This window comes from Petaurus breviceps, unplaced genomic scaffold (assembly GCF_028583685.1).
Source record: "Petaurus breviceps papuanus isolate PSGF00001 unplaced genomic scaffold, PetGlider_PUasm1.0 90919, whole genome shotgun sequence".
Classification (NCBI taxonomy): Eukaryota; Metazoa; Chordata; class Mammalia; order Diprotodontia; family Petauridae; genus Petaurus; species Petaurus breviceps.
Window position 1 is genome coordinate 45911596 of NW_027187378.1, and position 9567 is coordinate 45921162.

Sequence of the window (9567 nt, forward strand, 5' to 3'; positions counted from 1 at the left end):
AGAGAACTCCTTCAAAAGCATATAATTGACCAAATTGAAAACATGGCAACAAAGCTTATTGAAGAAAATAATTCTTTAAAAACTAGAATTGCGAAAGTAGAAGCTAATTACTCCATGAGAAATCAGGGGGAAAAATGTAACAAAATAAAAGAATGAAAAAATAATAGAAAAATGTGAGATATCTCATTGGAAAAAAACTGATGTGAAAAATAAATTGAGAAGTATTTTAAGTATTGTTAGACTACCTGAAAGCCATGATCAAAGAAAAAGCCTAGATTATCTTTCTTTTTTTAAATTAAAGAGTATTTTTCATTTACATGTGTAGCAGCAAGCACCCCGGGCGTCCTCAGGGTTTGCCGCCAATACAGGTTCTTGGATCTGCTTTGTTAAAGGAAAGCAACTCAAAATGGGTTAACAAGCTTACTTTAATCAGTCAGACATATATCGTTTACCTTGTTCAGGAGAAAAGGTCAGCACCCTGAACCTCAAAGTATACAGGCATAATTATCAAGACAGAAACATCAAGTAGACACATTTCCAAACTGTCCAACCATTACATCCATACCCAGTCAACATCTGGGTTTCCACATTCTGGGTTTTTCAAAGCTGGGGGACTCTCAACAACGGCTTCCCATAATTCAGATCAAATCACAGAACACTTCTCAAAGTGAGTCCCAAAACAAAGCTACACATCAGGGCTTATATAGCCTTCTCCTGGCTCAGAGAATGTAACAACCTTATTGACTCACTGGCCAATCAAAAAGTATCTACTGAAAAACAAGCCTTCCACCCCAGGCTCCAGGTGCATGTTAGCCTAGGGGCAGGGAAGATCTTTAAAATTTACATTCGCATTACAACATGTAAAGACAATTTTCATCATTCATTTTTTTAAAGATTTTGTTTCAAAATTTTCTCCCTCCCTTGTCTTTCCCCTCCCCAAGATGTCAAGCAATATAAGTTAAACATGTACAATAATGAAAAAAACATATTTCCTCATTAGTCAGGTTGTGAAAGAAGAAACAGAACAAAAAAGGGAAAAAACAGGGTGGCTACGTGGCACAGTGAATAGAGCACTGGCCCTGAAGTCAGGAGGACCTGAGTTCAAATTCCCCCTCAGACACTTAACACAAAAACTAGCCTTGTGTCCTTGGGCAAGTCACAACCCCAATTGCCCTCCAAAAAAAAAGCAAAAAAAAAAAAAAAGGTAAAAAATACAAAAAAAAAAAACCTCCCCAAAGTGAAAATAGTTTGCTTCGATAAGCTTTCAGGCACCATCAGTTTTTTTCTCTGGATGCGAATAATGTTTTTTCCTGATGAACTATGCATCATTTTGGATGAAATTATCAAGTATATTTTCGAACCAGAGGGTTCTAACCCACATCAGACACAGAAGAGCATGATCAAACATCAACTCTCAGAAAAGAAATTGTAAGAATCCATTGATCACCTCCTGGAAGAGCTGCCAAAATGAAAACTGTCAGGAATATTATAGTCAAATTCCAGAGATCCCAGATAGAGGAGAAAATATTGCAAGCATCCAGAAAGACAAAAAAAAAAATAAATTCAAATATCATGGAGCCACAGTGAGGTCACCCAAGATTTACCATAATTTACATTAAATGTCAAGAGGACATAGAATATGATATTCTGGAGGGCAAAGGAGCTAAGATTTAAGAATCACTTAGCCAGTTGAACCAAGAAGCAGCTCAGCTTCTCCTTCCTCCCCTCTCCCTCTACCACCCACTGCCAGAGACTTGCTGTGTAGCCCTCACTGTCTTAGGGTGGGAGGAAAGGGAATGTGCTCATGAGCAGCATATGGCAGGAATTAGAAATAAAAATGCTACATCCCTGTCAGGGGAAATGGCAGTAACCTCCAGATTATAAAGTAAATGAGGTCCTCTCCACCTGGGTCAGTAGAAATCCCAACCATCACACCCAAGCCTGACTGACAAAATAACCAGAAACATTCCCACAGAAATTTCTGAAATGCACCAAAGACAAGCACCCTGGTGAACCACAGATAGTCTGCATCTGCCCATATGTGCCAGGGAGCACAGCTACAGGGAGCAGATAGGGGAACCTCACGGCAAACTGCAGTAACAGATAATGGCTTGTTGCCAGCTCTGAAGCATGTCTACCAGTCATCCATTCCAAGAGATTGCATGATGAGAAGGAGAGGCGATGGGGGCATTCAAGACAGGGGAAGATTAAAGTAAGCAAATGAAATATTTGTAAAATGTAATGGGACAAATGTCTTCAGAGAGCTTTGAATTTCTCTGAACAATGTAAATACTCCGTTACTATACAATATTATTATTTAAGGGTGATTAAGGCTGCTACCTAATGCATATGTTCCAAATAAAAATATTGTAGGGGAAATAAAATCACAGCCAGCAAAACAAAGTATAATCCTTCAGGGGAAAAACGGATATTTAATGAAATTGAAGACTTCTAAGCATTCCTGATGAAAAGACCAGAGTTGAAAAGAAAATTTGAATTTCATATAAAAGAATCCAAAAGAATATCAAAAAGGTAAAGAAAAAAAGAATATTAAGGTTCAAGTGTTTACTTGAATGTGGGACTTGATAATGATATGCAGGAACATGATATGCATAACTCCTAAGAACTTTATCAGTTTTAGGGCAGTGAGAAGAAGTATGCATACACAGAGGGCATGGGAGTAAGTAATGATGGGATGATATCTAAAAAAAATGTAATAAAATTTAATTAGAGGTGATAAGGAGCAGTACACTGAGAGAAGGGGAAAGGGAGAGTTAGAATGCAGCAGATTATCTCAAATAAAAGAGGTTTAAGAACTATTACATTTGTGGGGAAGATGGGCAAGTTCGGTGAAGTGCTTGAACCTTACTTTCATTAAAATGATCCCAAAGAGGGAAAAATATGTACAGTCAGTTGGGTACAGAAAGCTAAGTTAACTTGGATATGTTAATGTGAAGATGGGGAAGGAATAAGAGAAGAAGGATGATAGAAGGAAAGACAGATTGGGGGAGGCAATAGTTTTATATAAGCAAAACGTTTTTGAGGACAGACAGGCTAAAAGGAAAAAAGGGAGTAGAATGAATGGGGAAAAATATAAATTGCCCAGCTTAACAAAAGAGGAAATAGAATGTTTAAATAATCCCAATTTAGAAAAAGAAATTCAACAAGCCATCACTAAATTCCCAAAGAAAAAATCCCCAGAGCCAGATGGATTTGCAACTGAATTCTACTAAACATTTAAAGAATAATTAATTCCAATACTATATAAACTATTAGGAGTCCTTCTAAATTATTTTTATGACACAAATATGGTACTGATATATAAACCAAGAAAAGCTAAAACAGAGAAAGAAAACTACGGACTGATTTCCCTAATATGGATGCAAAAAAAATGAAATAAAATACAAGAGTGTTAACAACAATATATCACAAAGATCATATATTATGAGCATGTGGGATTTATGCCCGGAATGCAGGGCTGGTTCAATATCAGGAAACATATCAGCATCATTGACCGTATCAATAACAAAACCAACAGAAATCATGTGATTATCTCAATATATGCTGAAAAAGCCTTTGACAAAATGCAACACACATTCTCTTTTTTCTATTTCATTTTTAAACATCTTTTTGCTTAGTATTTTATTTCCCCCCAACATGTAAAAACAATTATTAAATTTGTTTTTAAACCTTTGAGTTCCAAATTCTTTCCCTCCCTCCCCACTCCCTTCACTGAGATATCTTTTATTTAATATGGTTTACATATATGTAGTCATGCAAAACATATTTCCATATTTTTTAAAAAAAAGTATACTTCAATCTCTAGTCAGACACCATCAGTTCTTTACCTGGAGATGGATAGCATTTTTCATTTTAAGTCCTTCCAAGTTGTCTTGAATCATTGTATTCCTAAGAATAGCTTAGTCATTTACAGCTGATCATCTTACAAAGTTGCTGTTACATTGTACATAGTACATTTCACTTTATATCAGCCCATGCAAGTCTTTCTAGGATTTTTCTGAGAGCCTCATTTCTTATACCATAATAGTATTCCATCACAATCACTTAGAAAAAAAATCAGCCATTTCCCAACTGATGGGCATCCCCTCAATTTCCAATTCTTTGCCACCAGAAAAGAATTGCTATAAATGGTTTTTGTTTGTTTCTTTCTTTGTTTTTACATATAGGTCCTTTCCTTTAAAATAAAATCTCTTTGGAGATATAGACCTAAGCCATGGTATTTCTAGGATCAAAGGGTAAGCATGGCTTTATAGCCCTTTGCGCATAGTTCCAAATTGCTCTCCAGAATGGTTGAATCAGTTCATAACTCCCATCAACAAAGCATTATTGTCTCATTTTTTCCACCTCCCCTCCAATATTTGTTATTTTCCTTTTCTTCCCTATTAGTCAATTGAAGATTTATAAGGTGGTACCCTAGAATTGTTTTAAATTTAATTTCTCCAATCAATAGTGATTTAGAGTATTTTTTAAAATATGGCTGTAGATAGCTTTGATTACTCCATCTGAAAAGTGTTCATATGTTTTGAGCATTTATCATTTGGAGAATAATACCATTCCCATTAAAAAAAGAACACTTAGGCCCCTTTTCTTTAGCCCAATCTCCTGGCAATTCTTGCTGACTGTTGTGCTTGTTCTGGGACTGGGTTGGCTATTGAGGAGGGGCTATTGAGGAGTGGGCAGGTCATCTTGGACACCTCTAAGCCCCTAGAGGCATCAGTGGAAGTGGTCGCTATTTCTGGGGCTGGGGTAGGGAGTGGGGTGGCTGGCCCCGACATGGGGACCTGACTCGCTAGCAGCTGGATCTGGTGGTCAGGGAGCCGCCTACATGTACCTGAGGAGTAGGAGCAACCATGTCCGGACTCTGGAAGCCCTGACCTGGATGATGGGAGGACATGGAGGAAACCCGAGAGGGGAAGACCCTGAAGGCAACGCTAGCCTGGCCCTGACGTGGGCAGGCAGCGGCCACCAGAACAACACCTGTGGCTACGATGAAATGAGCGCTCTTTATAGAGCCCAACAAAGGCAACAAGTATTTTAAAGCAGGAAAATATGAGCAAGCCATTCAGTGCTGTACAGAGGCCATCAATTTATGCCCCACAGAGAAAAAAGCTGACCTTTCTACATTTTATCAGAACAGAGCTGCTGCATTTGAACAATTGTAAAAGTGGAAAGAAGTAGCACAAGATTGTATAAAGGTTGCTCAGTTTAATCCCAGATGTGAAAGCTCTCTTTAGATGTGCAAAAGCCCATGAGAAACTAGACAAAGAAAGTGTTTAGAAGATGTCACAACACTTTGTATTTTAGAAGCCTTCCAGAACCAACAAAGTATGCTGTTAGCTGATAAAGTTCTTAAACTTCTTGGGAAAGAAAAGACCAAAGAGAAATACAAGAATCCTGAGCCTCTGATGCCATCTCCACAATTCATTAAATCTTCCTTTACTTCCTTTACTGATGACATCATTTCTCAGCCTGTGCTTAAAAGACAGAATTCTGCTGAAGATAAAGACAAGGAAGAGGAACCATTAGAAGTAAGAGAAAACTCTGAATATTTAAAGGTCAAGCAATAAATATATGGAAGAAGAAAACTATGATAAGATCATAAATGAGTGCACAAAAGACACAGATGCTGGAAGTAAATATACAGCTGAAGAGTTGTTGCCAAGAGCCACCTTCTACTTGTTTATTGACAATGCCAAGGAGGCTAAACCAGATTTAGATCAGATCATCAGCATGGAAAATGCTAATGTGAAGCTTTGTGCAAATGCCCTGAAAAAAAGAGGCAGTGTGTATATGCAACAATAGCAAATTCTCTACTCAGGATTTTAACATGACTGCCAATACTGATCCCCAGAATGCAGATGTCTACTACCACACAAAACAGCTAAAGAACCTTTTTTTTAAGCAATTGGAGTTAAGTAACTTGCTCAAGGTTACACGACCAGGTGTTTCTGGGTGGGTGTTCAGTGTCTGAGCCCGGATTCAATCCCCAGGTCATCCCAACAATGGGGCCAGTGCTCTTACTTGCTGAGCCGCCTGGCAGCCCCTAAAGATCCTTCTTGATTAGACTGAAGAAGCAGGGGCAGATTTTGATGAATTTATTAGAATGCAACCTGATTCTACCCTGGCCCAAGCTCAGAAGTATTTTTTGTTGCATCATCAAGCTTACACAGGAAACAATCCTGCACAAGCCCAGGCAGCTATAAAAGATTTTGAGGATGTCATAAAGAAATTTCCTAGAGGTGCTGAAGGCTATACATTGTATGCCCAGGCACTAACAGATCAGCAACAATTTGATAAAACAGGTAAAATGTATGATACAAATATATTGATTTGGAACCAGACAATACCACAATATATGCTTATAAAGATTTGCTTCAACTTCAATGGAAGCAAGATTTAGATAAAGGCTTTAAGTTAATTAGCTAGGCCAAGGAAATCAACAAGTGTGACTATGTATATGAAACAATGGGAATTATTGAAGTGCTGTAGGGAAATGGAGAAAAAGCTATTGACATGTTCAACAAGGTGATTAACCTAGCCAAATCTGAAATGGAATATAGTATGGCAGAAATTTAAAGTCAAATTTATAAGAATACAAGTCATTCCCCAATTGATGAATGGTCAAAGAATATGGTTTAAATGAAGAAATCAAAGATATCTATAGTGATATGAAGAAATGCTCTAAATCACTTTTGATTAGAGAACTGAAAATTAAAACAATGCTGAGGTACCATCTCACACCTATCAGAAAGTAAAGGGAAATGATAAATGCTGAAGAGGATTTGGGAAATTTAGGACACTGATACATTGTTGGCATAGTTGTAAACTGATCTAACCAACCTAGAGAGCAATTTGGAATTATGCCCAAAGGGCAACCAAACTGTTTATACCCTTTGGTCGGTAATACTACTACAAGGTCTGTATCTGAAAGAAATCATAAAAAATACAAAAGGGCATATATACAAAAATATTTATAGCAGCTCTTTTAATGGTGCCAAAATAAATGGGAATTGAGGGGGATGCCCTTCAATTAGTGAATGGCTAAATAAGCTGAGTTATATGAATATTATGAAATACTATTGTGCCATAAGAAGTGATGAGCAGATTTCAGAAAAAAAAACTAAAAATACTTACATGAACCGATACTGGATTAAGTGAGCAGAAACAGAAGAATATTGAATAGAGTAACATCAGTGCTGTTTGATGATCAATTATGAATATCTATTCTCAGCAATACAATGATCCAAAGCAATTTACAAAGGACTTATGATGGAAAATGATATCCACATCTAGAAAAAGAACTGATGGACTCTGAATATAGATTGAAACATTCTATTTACACTATTTTTAATGTTTTTTAGTCCCCTTTTGGTCTTTTTTTTTTTACAACTATGTCTAATATGGAGATATATTTTATATGTTTGAACATACATAACTGATATCAAATTGCTTACCATGTTAGGAAGAGGGGAAGGGGAGGGAGAAAAATTGTAACTCCAAATTTTGTAAAAAAAAAAAACATATTAAAAGTTGTCTTTACACATAACTTAAAAGAATAGAATACTAAAACAAAGATGTCAAGGAAATTTTTTCTGAACATGGCTTTCAGGTAGTTCAATAATTCTTAAATTGTCTCTCCTCAATCTATTTTCCAGGTCAGTTATTTTTCCATTGAGAAATTTCTTGTTTTCCATTCTTTTTGTTTTGTTTTATCATTTCTGAATGTCTCAGAAATTTATTAGTTTCCACTTTCCCAATTCTAATTTTTAAGGAATTATATTTTTAGTGATCTTTTTACATGCTTTTTCATTTGTCCAACTCTACCTTTTTAAGGAGATTGTGTGTGTGTGTGTATTTGAACATCTTTTTTTCTGATTGGCCATTTTTATTTTTAAAGCTATTTTTTTCAGTAAATTTTGTATATCTTTTTTTTGTGTGTCCTTTACCAAGCAGTTGACTTTTTTTTCATGATTTTCTTGCATATTCTCATTTCTTTTCCCCTTTAAAAATATTCCTTGTTTGTTTTTTAAAATCCTTTTTGAGCTCTTTGAGGAGTTCTTTTTTTTGGGGGGGGAGGGAAGAGAGTTGAGACCAATTTCTTTTTTTTTTCTTTGCAGATTTTCATGTGGCCATTTTGACATTATTTGGCCTCTCTTAGGTTTGTGCTTGACCCTCCCTGTCACTATAGTAACCTTCTATGATCAGGTTCTTTCTGTAATTTTTGGGCTCTGCTCCTAGAAGGGAGAGGACACTGTTGTAAGTTTCTTGTGCCAGAGCTTAGTGTCTTGAAGCTAGCTTGTCCTGTATTTAAGGCCTAACTTCTCACTTTCACTGGAGTGGGGAAGGATTCCCTGCTGTCTTGTACTGGGAGCAGGGCCTTGCAGCTGGCTGATACTGAGGATAGGACCTTGGTTTTGGCTTGTGCTAAGCCTTGAGCAATATTACAAGCTTATACCAAAAGAGAGGCCTCGCTGCTGGTTCCTTTGGGTGTGGTCTTGTCACTGACTTCTTTGTTTATTATTCTCCCCTCCAACCCCAGTTTGACAGACCTTCCTTGCTGATCCCCCAAGCTGTTCTGTGTTGGTAAGTTGCTTATTTCTCCAGAGTAGGTTCTGAAGAATTATTTCAAAGTTTTCTGGATGGGGGATTAGGAGAGTTCATATGAGTTTTTGCCTCACTCCTCCACGTTGGCACCAGAAGTTCCATTTGTCTTTCTTTCCACCTTTAGATGTTCATTGAAACTTTGTTACCTCAGGATGACCTTTGCCAATACAGATTTCACTGTCAATCAGACCTGCCTCTCCAACTCACTGGTAATGGTGATGGAATCAGATTCATCTTGCTTCCAGTTACATATTCACACTTTCCAAACTCTCTGTTTTGGGCATCACCCAACAACTTATCCTTTGTGATTCACTAAATTTAAATTTATGTCCCAGTACAAACTATGGTAGTTATTCTCTACTTTCATGTGAAAGGCTTCAGTTTCCCCCAAAATGAGCAATTCCTAGAGAGCTTTGCCTCGTAAATTTTCTTTTATTTTACAACCCTCTCACCTAATCCCCTAAAATGCTCTCCATTTCATTGTCTGATGATGTGACAGCCATTTTGCTTGCCATCTTTTACGTGTCTGGTGAGGGGCAAATTCAGTTGGGGTAAGTTTTAAATGTTACTGTTTACAGTTGAAGTACATGTACAATAACTATTCATTAGTATTATCCCTGAGGAGAGAAATAAATAATAATGTTCATCCCAGTGTGCCAGTATATCCCATTGATCTTCTTTAAGGGCCTATGGGATTATAAAGAAGACATTGGAGAAGATAGTGTTTGATTAGGTACAAACTTACCAAGGAGAGTTCATAGTTCATAGACAATATTAACACTGTTTAGAAAGAATTGAGTGAACTACAAATGAGAAGTTGCATTCTCTCCTATTAGATTTGAGCTCCTTGAGGGCAGTGAATGGCTTTTGTATCATTTGAAATCATTAGTGCTTGGCACATAGTTGGAAACTTAAATGTTTATTGATTGATTGCTAAGTAAG

The 9567-nt window shown here is 36.9% G+C and overlaps 1 pseudogene; it reads left to right on the forward strand.

The window, feature by feature from the left end:
• The first annotated feature begins 4846 nt into the window (after positions 1-4846).
• Positions 4847-6597, forward strand: LOC138151743 (mitochondrial import receptor subunit TOM70 pseudogene; annotated as a pseudogene).
• The last annotated feature ends 2970 nt before the right edge of the window (positions 6598-9567 follow it).